Raw genomic sequence first — 13,936 nt, forward strand, 5'->3', positions numbered from 1 at the left:
AGATTGTATAACAATTATACCTGGATATTAGATGACTTTGAAACTGGGTATTAGATACATAGGTATTCATTTATGCTGTCTCTTTTTGTAAGTGTTGGAAAATTTCCATAATAAAATTGTAATGCAGCTCCTCTGCAAATAAAGACAAAAGGTGACAGAATGGATAAACAAGACCCATCTATATGCTGCCTACAAGAGACTCACTTCAGACCCAAAGACATACATAGACTGAAAACAAAGGGATGGGAAAAGGTATTTTATTATGCACATAAAAGGTAGAAAAAAGCAGGAGTAGCACTACTATATCAGACAAAATAGACTTCAAAACAAAGAAAGTAACAAAGGACAAACAAGGACATTACATAATGATAAATGGATCAATCCAACAAAAGGATATAACAATTATAAATATCTATGCACCCAACATAGGAGCAACTAAATATATAAAATTAATACTAACAGACCTAAAGGGGGAAATAGACAGCAACGCAATCATATTAGGGGATTTTAAAACCCCACTTTTATTAATGGATAAATCAGACAGAAAATAAATAAGGAAACACAGGCACGGAATGACACGTTAGACCAGATGGACTTAACATATATACAGAACAGGACCCCCCCCTGCAGGGGGCAGGTGTTGTGAGCCGTGCCCAACCAGCCAGCGCAGTGAGTCATCTCTGACCAGCTGCAACCGCACTCAAGTCCGTTCCTCCATTCCCAGAAAAGTCCTGTGTTGTGAGAGCGTGCCTGGAATCCACCTGACAGAGCTTCCTTAGGCTTTGATGTAGAATCTCGCCCCCAGAGAGACTGGAGGGGATAAGGATGGTATGAGAAGAGGTGGCAAGGAGAGAGAGTAGAAGTAGAAGCAGAGAAAAGTTAGAGATAGATGAGAGCTAGCTCGCTTGCTTATGCTGTAATGCTGAATAAAGAAAGAGCTTGAGTGAACTATCAGTCCCAGCCTGTCTTTTGTCCCAACCCGCGCGCTGCTGGACGGCGCAGGCGGGGGCGCTGCCACCCATTGTCTGCGCTGCTGTGGCGAGTCCCCACCAGCTCGGCGCCACCTCCGGGAGCCCACCGCCCACCTCAGTGTGCCAGCGCCCCTCGGCCTCGCCACCTCGCTCTCGGGGCTCCTCAGCTCGCCAGCACCTTCGGGCCTCCTCTCACCCGCTCTGATCCTTGATCCCTTCGCCTTCCGCCCCCGGGCGGCGGGCACTACCAGACCTAACCAACAGCAGCCCCAAGGTGCAGCCCCAAGGGTGCTGCCCGAAGCGCAGTCTCTGCTCCTCCAGGCCCAACGGCCAGCACTGCTCGCAGCCATCATCATGTCTGCTGCAAATTCTGAAACTCCAAACTCAACTGTCTCCAAAGAGGCCAGCACCCAGTTCTCATCATCTACAACCAGCCAAGGCTATGTTTTACCAGAAGGCAAAATCATGCCAAACACCATTTTTGTTGGTGGAATTGACGTTAGGATGGATGAAACCAAAATAAGAAGTTTCTTTGCTAGATACGGTTCAATTAAAGAAGTGAAGATAATCACGGATTGAACTGGTGTGTCCAAACGCTATGGATTTGTTTCGTTTTATAATGACGTGGATGTCCAGAAGATAGAAGAATCACAGATAAATTTCCATGGTAAAAAGCTGAAACTGGGCCTTGCAAACAGGAAACAAAATTTCTGTGCTTATCATGTGCAGCCACGTCCTTTGGTTTTTAATCCCCCACCACCACCACCACAGTTTCAGAGTGTCTGGAGCAGTCACAACCCTGAAGCTTACATGCAGCCTCCAACCATGATGCATCCTATAACTCAATATGTGCAGGCATACCCTTATCCAAGTTCACCAGTTCAGGTCATCACTGGATATCAGCTGCCTGTATATAATTATCAGATGCCACCACAGTGGTCTGGGGAACACAAGAGTTAGGTTATACCTCCTCCGACTTATACAGCTGTTAACTACCACTGTAATGAAGTTGTTCCAGGAGCTGAAATGCTGACAAGTGAATGCTCTGTTCATGAAGCTACTGCATCCTCTGGAAATGGCCCACAAAAGAAACCTGTGGACCAAAGCATACAGACGGTGGCATCTTGTCTATTTAATCCAGAGAACAGACTGAGAAACTCACCTGTTACTCAAGATGACTACTTCAAGGATAAAAGAGTGCATCACTTTAGAAGAAGTTGGACAGTGCTTAAATCTGTTTGATCCTCTCTGCTAACTTTCTAGTCTCATTGGAAGTTGTTGGTTTTGAATATTAAGAGACTGAAAGTTGTTCACTATTATATACATTTAATGCTGAATTTGTATAAATTGCACTCAGCCTTTCTACATAAGTTATATTAGATGGTCTAGTTTTACTTTACACTGAAACTGTTTTTCATTAGATGTTTATTTAGAAACGTTCTGTGTTGAATATATAGTTGAAAGTAAAAAATAGTAAAGACCGAAAGGAGTAACTTAAGATATATTTGTAAGGACTTTTTTAAACAGAAATTAACATGTCAAGAGTTTGAAAGAAAATGCTGATATTCAAAAAATTGTTTTAGAAAACCTACTATTTTGAAAGGTCAGAATTTTGATAGTTTGAATACAGGCATTTCACTTCCCCAACAAGCAACAGTGAACATTACAATATTTACACTGCTTAACAATTGTGCTTAACATTTATTATTTGTCTAGAAATTTACCACAAAAGCAAGAGTTTTTAAAACTACATTTTTAATCAGTGGTACTCAACATATAGTTAACTTTATTGATGTCATCCTTATCTAAACCCAGTAAAACAGATTCTAAACAAAACAGTCCAATCAGTGGCTCTTATGCTTATTCAAAATATTTATCTTTTATCTGGAATCCACACATAGATATGCTGTTTGATTGGGATGGCAATTAGGATAACTAAAATTCTGGGCCTAATTTTTTTTTTTAAATCCAAGACAAACTAAATTTTACTAGGAACATAAGCTTCTCAGTGAGTTACCGTTCTCCTTTTCTTTCTTGTTTCCTTGAAATGCTAAACTTGATGGCTGTATCTTAAATTGTACTAAATATTAGTATTAAAGAATGCTGAAAAATTTTTTATGTCACTTGACGGTTAATCAGAGTACCTGAAAGGAATTTTTTAATAAAAACATGAAAATATTAGTTACTTGTTAAAGAGAAAATAGATTTGTATTTTATTAGCCTATTATATTCCCTTTATTAAAGTAAAATATATCCAGGAGAGTCAACGTAATTTTGGCATTTCTTAACCACAAAAGTTGTTTAGTAAGCATATCCCAAGAATGTACTAGAGTCAGAGTTAACAATCCATTTCTAGATTAGCTAGTCTCCCTGTTGTTAGACATTGTATCTTGACAAGCAGCTAGAGCACCAGAGCCACGTTTGCTGTACCCACTGTCTTGCTTTTCCAGTCAGTACCCTGTTCTAGCAGAGGTGCCTAGAACAGGTGATGTGAAGAGGAGAAGTAGCAGTCTGAGCAGTCTGAGAACTCAGCCCTGGAAAGGTGGCAGTAGGGTGGGTAATCCTTTCGAAGGGAATCCCTTGTATGACATCACATGACTTGCCGCAGACATGAGTTTAAAGTGGCTTCCTAGCCTTCTTTACATTGGCCCCTTTGCTACCACATGGAGACACCATTTACCTTACTTACCCTATTGCAGTTACCATAGGCCTTCTCATCAGGGCCTCTTGTTGTCTCAGTCTAAACAGTTTTCATTCTGAATCTGAAGAGGCTTTTAACTTAAGGATCCCCAAGAGGGCTTACTTATGCCTCAGAATTTGAAAGTGCCCTGAAATTTGTCCTTTTAAGAATTCTCTGTTCTTTTGGTGTGTGTATATCATTCTGTCATTAAATCTCCAGATCACTACAGATAATACCAAGGTCTAAAGAGCCAATTCAAATTATCCCAGTATGGCCTTAAGGAAAGTAGGGGAATAAACTTTGTATTTGTCTGCTGTTTTGTTGGACTGAAGTATTTAAAAGAGTAAGGTAGGGAGGCGGAGCCAAGATGGCGGCGTGAGTAGAGCAGCGGAAATCTCCTCCCAAAACCACATGTATCTATGGAAATATAACAAAGACAACTCTTCCTAGAATAGAGACCAGAGGACACAGGACAACATCCAGACCACATCCACACCTGCGAGAACCCAGCGCCTCGCAAAGGGGGTAAGATACAGCCCCGGCCCGGCGGGACCCGAGCGCCCCTCCCCCCGGCTCCCGGCGGGAGGAGAGGAGTCGGAGCGGAGAGGGAGAGGGAGCCCAGGACTGCTGAACACCCAGCCCCAGCCATCCGGACCACAGCGCAGACACAGTGCATGCGTGGGGTCCTGGATACTAGGAAAACAGGGCAGCAAGACCGGTGAGCGGGTACCGCAGGCCGGCGCCAGAGGACAAAACAGAAGCGAGCGGCCTTTGTTTTGTTGTTGTTGTTGTTGTTTTGTTTTGTTTTGGCGAGTGCTTTTTGGAAGTCTTAAAGGGGCAGGGTGGGACACTTAGTCCAGAGGTCGGGAATCCGGGGATCTCTGGGCACTCTAACCCCCTGGGCGGCAGGGAGCAGGGAGGCCCCTTACGGAGATAAATAGCCTCCCGGCCGCTCCCCCTCCAACACGACTCCACCATTTTGGAGCAGCGGCCCGAGCCAGGCCACACCCACAGCAACAGCGGAAATTAACTCCATAGCAGCCCGGCAGGAAGCAGAATCCCTCTCTGCGCGCAGCTACCCAGCACAAGCCACTAGAGGTCGCTGTTCTCTCACGAGAGGAAGGCCACAAACCAACAAGAAGGGAAGTTCTTCCAGCCGTCACTTGTCCCAGCTCTGCAAACTATTCCTATCACCATGAAAAGACAAAATTACAGGCAAACCAAGATCACAGAGGCAACACCAGAGAAGGAGACAGACCTAACCAGTCTTCCTGACAAAGAATTCAAAATAAAAATCATAAACATGCTGACAGAGATGCAGAGAAATATGCAAGAGAAATGGGATGAAGTCCGGAGGGAGATCACAGATGCCAGGAAGGAGGTTACAGAAGTGAAACAAACACTGGAAGGATTTATAAGCAGAATGGATAAGATGCAAGAGGCCACTGATGGAATAGAAACCAGTGAACAGGAACGCATAGAAGCTGACATAGAGAGAGATAAAAGGATCTCCAGGAATGAAACACTATTAAGAGAACTGTGTGACCAATCCAAAAGGAACAATATCCGTATTATAGGGGTACCAGAAGAAGAAGAGAGAGGAAAAGGGATGGAAAGTATCTTGGAAGAAGTAATTGCTGAAAACTTCCCCAAACTGGGGGAGGAAATAATCGAACAGACCACGGAAATACACAGAACCCCCATCAGAAAGGATCCAAGGAGGACAACACCAAGACACATAATAATTAAAACGGCAGAGATCAAGGACAAGGAAAGAGTTTTAAAGGCAGCTAGAGAGAAAAAGGTCACCTATAAAGGAAAACCCATCAGGCTAACATCAGACTTCTCGACAGAAACCCTACAGGCCAGAAGAGAATGGCATGGCATATTTAATGCAATGAAACAGAAGGGCCTTGAACCAAGGATACTGTATCCAGCACGACTATCATTTAAATATGATGGCGGGATTAAACAATTCCCAGACAAGCAAAAGCTGAGGGAATTTGCTTCCCACAAACCACCTCTACAGGGCATCTTACAGGGACTGCTCTAGATGGGAGCACTCCTAAAAAGAGCACAGAACAAAACACCCAACATATGAAGAATGGAGGAGGAGGAATAAGAAGGGAGAGAAGAAAAGAATCTCCAGACAGTGCATATAACAGCTCAATAAGCGAGCTAAGTTAGGCAGTAAGATACTAAAGAGGCTAACCTTGAACCTTTGGTAACCACGAATTTAAAGCCTGCAATGGCAATAAGTACATATCTTTCAATAGTCACCCTAAATGTAAATGGACTGAATGCACCAATCAAAAGACACAGAGTAACAGAATGGATAAAAAAGCAAGACCCATCTATATGCTGCTTACAAGAAACTCACCTCAAACCCAAAGACATGTACAGACTAAAAGTCAAGGGATGGAAAAACATATTTCAGGCAAACAACAGCGAGAAGAAAGCAGGGGTTACAGTACTAATATCAGACAAAATAGACTTCAAAACAAAGAAAGTAACAAGAGATAAAGAAGGACACTACATAATGACAAAGGGCTCAGTCCAACAAGAGGACATAACCATTCTAAATGTATATGCCCCCAACACAGGAGCACCAGCATATGTGAAACAAACACTAACAGAACTAAAGGGGGAAATAGACTGCAATGCATTCATTCTAGGAGACTTCAACACACCACTTCACACCAAAGGATAGATCCACCGGGCAGAAAATAAGTAAGGACACGGAAGCACTGAACAACACAGTAGAACAGATGGACCTAATAGACATCTATAGAACTCTACATCCAAAAGCAACAGGATATACATTCTTCTCAAGTGCACATGGAACATTCTCCAGAATAGACCACATACTAGCCCACAAAAAGAGCCTCAGTCAAATCCAAAATATTGAAATTCTACCAACCAATTTTTCAGACCACAAAGGTATGAAACTAGAAATAAATTCTACAAAGAAAACAAAAAGGCTCACAAACGCATGGAGGCTTAACAACATGCTCCTAAATAATCAATGGATCAACGAACAAATCAAAATAGAGATCAAGGAATATATAGAAACAAATGACAACAACACCACAAAGCCCCAACTTCTGTGGGACGCAGCGAAAGCAGTCTTAAGAGGAAAGTATATAGCGATCCAGGCACACTTGAAGAAGGAAGAACAATCCCAAATGAATAGTCTAACATCACAATTATCGAAACTGGAAAAAGAAGAACAAATGACGCCTAAAGTCAGCAGAAGGAGGGATATAATAAAGATCAGAGAAGAAATAAACAAATTTGAGAAGAATAAAACAATAGAAAAAAAATCAACAAAACCAAGAGCTGGTTCTTTGAGAAAATAAACAAAATAGATAAGCCTCTAGCCAAACTTATTAAGACAAAAAGAGAATCAACACAAATCAACAGAATCAGAAATGAGAACGGAAAAATCACGACAGACTCCACAGAAATACAAAGAATTATTAAAGACTACTATGAAAACCTATATGCCAACAAGCTGGAAAACCTAGAAGAAATGGACAACTTCCTAGAAAAATACAACCTTCCAAGACTGACCAAGGAAGAAACACAAAAGTTAAACAAACCAATTACGAGCAAAGAAACTGAAACGGTAATCAAAAAACAACCCAAGAACAAAACCCCCGGGCCGGACGGATTTACCTCGGAATTTTATCAGACACACAGAGAAGACATAATACCCATTCTCCTTAAAGTTTTCCAAAAAATAGAAGAGGAGGGAATACTCCCAAACTCATTCTATGAAGCCAACATCACCCTAATACCAAAACCAGGCAAAGACCCCACCAAAAACGAAAATTACAGACCAGTATCCCTGATGAATGTAGATGCAAAAATACTCAATAAAATACTAGCAAACCGAATTCAACAGTATATCAAAAGGACCATACACCACGACCAAGTGGGATTCATCCCAGGGATGCAAGGATGGTACCACATTCGAAAATCCATCGATATCAACCACCACATCAACAAAAAGAAAGCCAAAAACCACGTGACCATCTCCATAGATGCTGAAAAAGCATTTGACAAAATTCAACATCCATTCATGATAAAAACTCTCAGCAAAATGGGAATAGAGGGCAAGTACCTCAACATAATAAAGGCCATATGTCATAAACCCACAGCCAACAATATACTGAACAGCGAGAAGCTGAAAGCTTTTCCTCTGAGATCGGGAACTAGACAGGGATGCCCACTCTCCCCACTGCTATTTAACATAGTACTGGAGGTCCTAGCCACGGCAATCAGACAAAACAAAGAAATACAAGGAATCCAGATTGGTAAAGAAGAAGTTAAACTGTCACTATTTGCAGATGATATGATATTGTACATAAAAAACCCTAAAGACTCCACTCCAAAACTACTAGAACTGATATCGGAATACAGCAAAGTTGCAGGATACAAAATTAACACACAGAAATCTGTAGCTTTCCTATACACCAACAATGAACCAATAGAAAGAGAAATCATGAAATCAATTCCATTCACAATTGCATCAAAAAGAATAAAATACCTAGGAATAAACCTAACCAAAGAAGTGAAAGACCTATACCCTGAAAACTACAAGTCACTCTTAAGAGAAATTAAAGGGGACACTAACAAATGGAAACTCATCCCATGCTCATGGCTAGGAAGAATTAATATCGTCAAAATGGCCGTCCTGCCCAAAGCAAGATACAGATTTGATGCAATCCCTATCAAATTACCAGCAACATTCTTCAATGAACTGGAACAAATAGTTCAAACATTCATATGGAAACACCAAAGACCCCGAATAGCCAAAGCAATCCTGAGAAAGAAGAATAAAGTAGGGGGGATCTCACTCCCCAACTTCAAGTTCTACCACAAAGCCATAGTAATCAAGACAATTTGGTACTGGCACAAGAACAGAGCCACAGACCAGTGGAACAGATTAGAGACTACAGACATTAACCAAAACATATATGGTCAATTAATATTTGATCAAGGAGCCATGGACATACAATGGCGAAATGACAGTCTCTTCAACAGATGGTGCTGGCAAAACTGGACAGCTACATGTAGGAGAATGAAACTGGACCATTGTCTAACCCCATACACAAAAGTAAATTCAAAATGGATCAAAGACCTGAATGTAAGTCATGACACCACAAAACTCTTAGAAAAAAACATAGGCAAAAACCGTTTAGACATAAACATGAGTGACCTCTTCTTGAACATATCTCCCCGGGCAAGGAAAACAACAGCAAAAATGAACAAGTGGGACTATTTTAAGCTGAAAAGCTTCTGTACAGCAAAAGACACCATCAACAGAACAAAAAGGAACCCTACAGTATGGGAGAATGTATTTGTAAATGACAGATCCGATAAAGGCTTAACGTCCAAAATATATAAAGAGCCCACACGCCTCAACAACCAAAAAACAAATAATCCAATTAAAAAATGGGCAGAGGAACTGAACAGACAGTTCTCCAAAACAGAAATACAGATGGCCAACAGACACATGAAAAGATGCTCCACATCGCTAATTATCAGAGAAATGCAAATTAAAACTACAATGAGGTATCACCTCACACCAGTAAGGATGGCTGCCATCCAAAAGACAAACAACAACAAATGTTGGCGAGGCTGTGCAGAAAGGGGAACCCTCCTACACTGCTGGTGGAAATGTAAATTAGTTCAACCATTGTGGAAAGCAGTATGGAGGTTCATCAAAATGCTCAAAACAGACTTACCATTTGACCCAGGAATTCCACTCCTAGGAATTTACCCTAAGAATGCAGCAGTGCAGTTTGAGAAAGACAGATGCACCCCTATGTTTATGGCAGCACTATTTACAATAGCCAAGAATTGGAAGCAACCTAAATGTCCATCGGTAGATGAATGGATAAAGAAGATGTGGTACATTTACACAATGGAATACCACTCAGCCATAAGAAGAGGGCAAATCCTACCATTTGCCGCAACATGGATGGAGCTGGAGGGTATTATGCTCAGTGAAATAAGCCAAGCGGAGAAAGAGAAATACCAAATGATTTCACTCATCTGTGGAGTATACGAACAAAGGAAAAACTGAAGAAACAAAATAGCAGTACACTCATAGACACCGAGAAGGGACTCGTCATTACCAAGGGAAAGGGGTTGGGGTGGGTGGTGTGGAGGGAGGGTGAAGGGGATGAAGGGGCACAATAATTCAACATCACAATGTAAGTTGCTCATGCGGATGGTAGTGCAGCACAGAGAATATAGTCAATGATTCTGTAACATCTTACTACATTGATAGGTAATAACTGCTCTAGTGGGGGTGAGGATTTAATAATATGGGTAACTGTTGAACCACTGTGTTGTATATTTGAAACCAATATAAGATTGTATAACAATTATACCTGGATATTAGATGACTTTGAAACTGGGTATTAGATACATAGGTATTCATTTATGCTGTCTCTTTTTGTAAGTGTTGGAAAATTTCCATAATAAAATTGTAATGCAGCTCCTCTGCAAATAAAGACAAAAGGTGACAGAATGGATAAACAAGACCCATCTATATGCTGCCTACAAGAGACTCACTTCAGACCCAAAGACATACATAGACTGAAAACAAAGGGATGGGAAAAGGTATTTTATTATGCACATAAAAGGTAGAAAAAAGCAGGAGTAGCACTACTATATCAGACAAAATAGACTTCAAAACAAAGAAAGTAACAAAGGACAAACAAGGACATTACATAATGATAAATGGATCAATCCAACAAAAGGATATAACAATTATAAATATCTATGCACCCAACATAGGAGCAACTAAATATATAAAATTAATACTAACAGACCTAAAGGGGGAAATAGACAGCAACGCAATCATATTAGGGGATTTTAAAACCCCACTTTTATTAATGGATAAATCAGACAGAAAATAAATAAGGAAACACAGGCACGGAATGACACGTTAGACCAGATGGACTTAACATATATACAGAACAGGACCCCCCCCTGCAGGGGGCAGGTGTTGTGAGCCGTGCCCAACCAGCCAGCGCAGTGAGTCATCTCTGACCAGCTGCAACCGCACTCAAGTCCGTTCCTCCATTCCCAGAAAAGTCCTGTGTTGTGAGAGCGTGCCTGGAATCCACCTGACAGAGCTTCCTTAGGCTTTGATGTAGAATCTCGCCCCCAGAGAGACTGGAGGGGATAAGGATGGTATGAGAAGAGGTGGCAAGGAGAGAGAGTAGAAGTAGAAGCAGAGAAAAGTTAGAGATAGATGAGAGCTAGCTCGCTTGCTTATGCTGTAATGCTGAATAAAGAAAGAGCTTGAGTGAACTATCAGTCCCAGCCTGCCTTTTGTCCCAACCCGCGCGCTGCTGGACGGCGCAGGCGGGGGCGCTGCCACCCATTGTCTGCGCTGCTGTGGCGAGTCCCCACCAGCTCGGCGCCACCTCCGGGAGCCCACCGCCCACCTCAGTGTGCCAGCGCCCCTCGGCCTCGCCACCTCGCTCTCGGGGCTCCTCAGCTCGCCAGCACCTTCGGGCCTCCTCTCACCCGCTCTGATCCTTGATCCCTTCGCCTTCCGCCCCCGGGCGGCGGGCACTACCAGACCTAACCAACAGCAGCCCCAAGGTGCAGCCCCAAGGGCAGTCTCTGCTCCTCCAGGCCCAACGGCCAGCACTGCTCGCAGCCGTCATCATGTCTGCTGCAAATTCTGAAACTCCAAACTCAACTGTCTCCAAAGAGGCCAGCACCCAGTTCTCATCATCTACAACCAGCCAAGGCTATGTTTTACCAGAAGGCAAAATCATGCCAAACACCATTTTTGTTGGTGGAATTGACGTTAGGATGGATGAAACCAAAATAAGAAGTTTCTTTGCTAGATACGGTTCAATTAAAGAAGTGAAGATAATCACGGATTGAACTGGTGTGTCCAAACGCTATGGATTTGTTTCGTTTTATAATGACGTGGATGTCCAGAAGATAGAAGAATCACAGATAAATTTCCATGGTAAAAAGCTGAAACTGGGCCTTGCAAACAGGAAACAAAATTTCTGTGCTTATCATGTGCAGCCACGTCCTTTGGTTTTTAATCCCCCACCACCACCACCACAGTTTCAGAGTGTCTGGAGCAGTCACAACCCTGAAGCTTACATGCAGCCTCCAACCATGATGCATCCTATAACTCAATATGTGCAGGCATACCCTTATCCAAGTTCACCAGTTCAGGTCATCACTGGATATCAGCTGCCTGTATATAATTATCAGATGCCACCACAGTGGTCTGGGGAACACAAGAGTTAGGTTATACCTCCTCCGACTTATACAGCTGTTAACTACCACTGTAATGAAGTTGTTCCAGGAGCTGAAATGCTGACAAGTGAATGCTCTGTTCATGAAGCTACTGCATCCTCTGGAAATGGCCCACAAAAGAAACCTGTGGACCAAAGCATACAGACGGTGGCATCTTGTCTATTTAATCCAGAGAACAGACTGAGAAACTCACCTGTTACTCAAGATGACTACTTCAAGGATAAAAGAGTGCATCACTTTAGAAGAAGTTGGACAGTGCTTAAATCTGTTTGATCCTCTCTGCTAACTTTCTAGTCTCATTGGAAGTTGTTGGTTTTGAATATTAAGAGACTGAAAGTTGTTCACTATTATATACATTTAATGCTGAATTTGTATAAATTGCACTCAGCCTTTCTACATAAGTTATATTAGATGGTCTAGTTTTACTTTACACTGAAACTGTTTTTCATTAGATGTTTATTTAGAAACGTTCTGTGTTGAATATATAGTTGAAAGTAAAAAATAGTAAAGACCGAAAGGAGTAACTTAAGATATATTTGTAAGGACTTTTTTAAACAGAAATTAACATGTCAAGAGTTTGAAAGAAAATGCTGATATTCAAAAAATTGTTTTAGAAAACCTACTATTTTGAAAGGTCAGAATTTTGATAGTTTGAATACAGGCATTTCACTTCCCCAACAAGCAACAGTGAACATTACAATATTTACACTGCTTAACAATTGTGCTTAACATTTATTATTTGTCTAGAAATTTACCACAAAAGCAAGAGTTTTTAAAACTACATTTTTAATCAGTGGTACTCAACATATAGTTAACTTTATTGATGTCATCCTTATCTAAACCCAGTAAAACAGATTCTAAACAAAACAGTCCAATCAGTGGCTCTTATGCTTATTCAAAATATTTATCTTTTATCTGGAATCCACACATAGATATGCTGTTTGATTGGGATGGCAATTAGGATAACTAAAATTCTGGGCCTAATTTTTTTTTTTAAATCCAAGACAAACTAAATTTTACTAGGAACATAAGCTTCTCAGTGAGTTACCGTTCTCCTTTTCTTTCTTGTTTCCTTGAAATGCTAAACTTGATGGCTGTATCTTAAATTGTACTAAATATTAGTATTAAAGAATGCTGAAAAATTTTTTATGTCACTTGACGGTTAATCAGAGTACCTGAAAGGAATTTTTTAATAAAAACATGAAAATATTAGTTACTTGTTAAAGAGAAAATAGATTTGTATTTTATTAGCCTATTATATTCCCTTTATTAAAGTAAAATATATCCAGGAGAGTCAACGTAATTTTGGCATTTCTTAACCACAAAAGTTGTTTAGTAAGCATATCCCAAGAATGTACTAGAGTCAGAGTTAACAATCCATTTCTAGATTAGCTAGTCTCCCTGTTGTTAGACATTGTATCTTGACAAGCAGCTAGAGCACCAGAGCCACGTTTGCTGTACCCACTGTCTTGCTTTTCCAGTCAGTACCCTGTTCTAGCAGAGGTGCCTAGAACAGGTGATGTGAAGAGGAGAAGTAGCAGTCTGAGCAGTCTGAGAACTCAGCCCTGGAAAGGTGGCAGTAGGGTGGGTAATCCTTTCGAAGGGAATCCCTTGTATGACATCACATGACTTGCCGCAGACATGAGTTTAAAGTGGCTTCCTAGCCTTCTTTACATTGGCCCCTTTGCTACCACATGGAGACACCATTTACCTTACTTACCCTATTGCAGTTACCATAGGCCTTCTCATCAGGGCCTCTTGTTGTCTCAGTCTAAACAGTTTTCATTCTGAATCTGAAGAGGCTTTTAACTTAAGGATCCCCAAGAGGGCTTACTTATGCCTCAGAATTTGAAAGTGCCCTGAAATTTGTCCTTTTAAGAATTCTCTGTTCTTTTGGTGTGTGTATATCATTCTGTCATTAAATCTCCAGATCACTACAGATAATACCAAGGTCTAAAGAGCCAATTCAAATTAT

General features: G+C 41.3%; 2 pseudogenes; both read left to right on the forward strand.

Moving 5' to 3' along the window:
- Positions 1–1,325: 1,325 nt before the first annotated feature.
- Positions 1,326–3,606, forward strand: LOC130681740 (deleted in azoospermia-like; annotated as a pseudogene).
- Positions 3,607–10,791: 7,185 nt separating this feature from the next.
- LOC130681737 (deleted in azoospermia-like) lies at positions 10,792–13,627 on the forward strand (annotated as a pseudogene).
- Positions 13,628–13,936: the final 309 nt, after the last annotated feature.

This window comes from Manis pentadactyla, chromosome X (genome assembly GCF_030020395.1).
Source record: "Manis pentadactyla isolate mManPen7 chromosome X, mManPen7.hap1, whole genome shotgun sequence".
NCBI lineage: Eukaryota > Metazoa > Chordata > Mammalia > Pholidota > Manidae > Manis > Manis pentadactyla.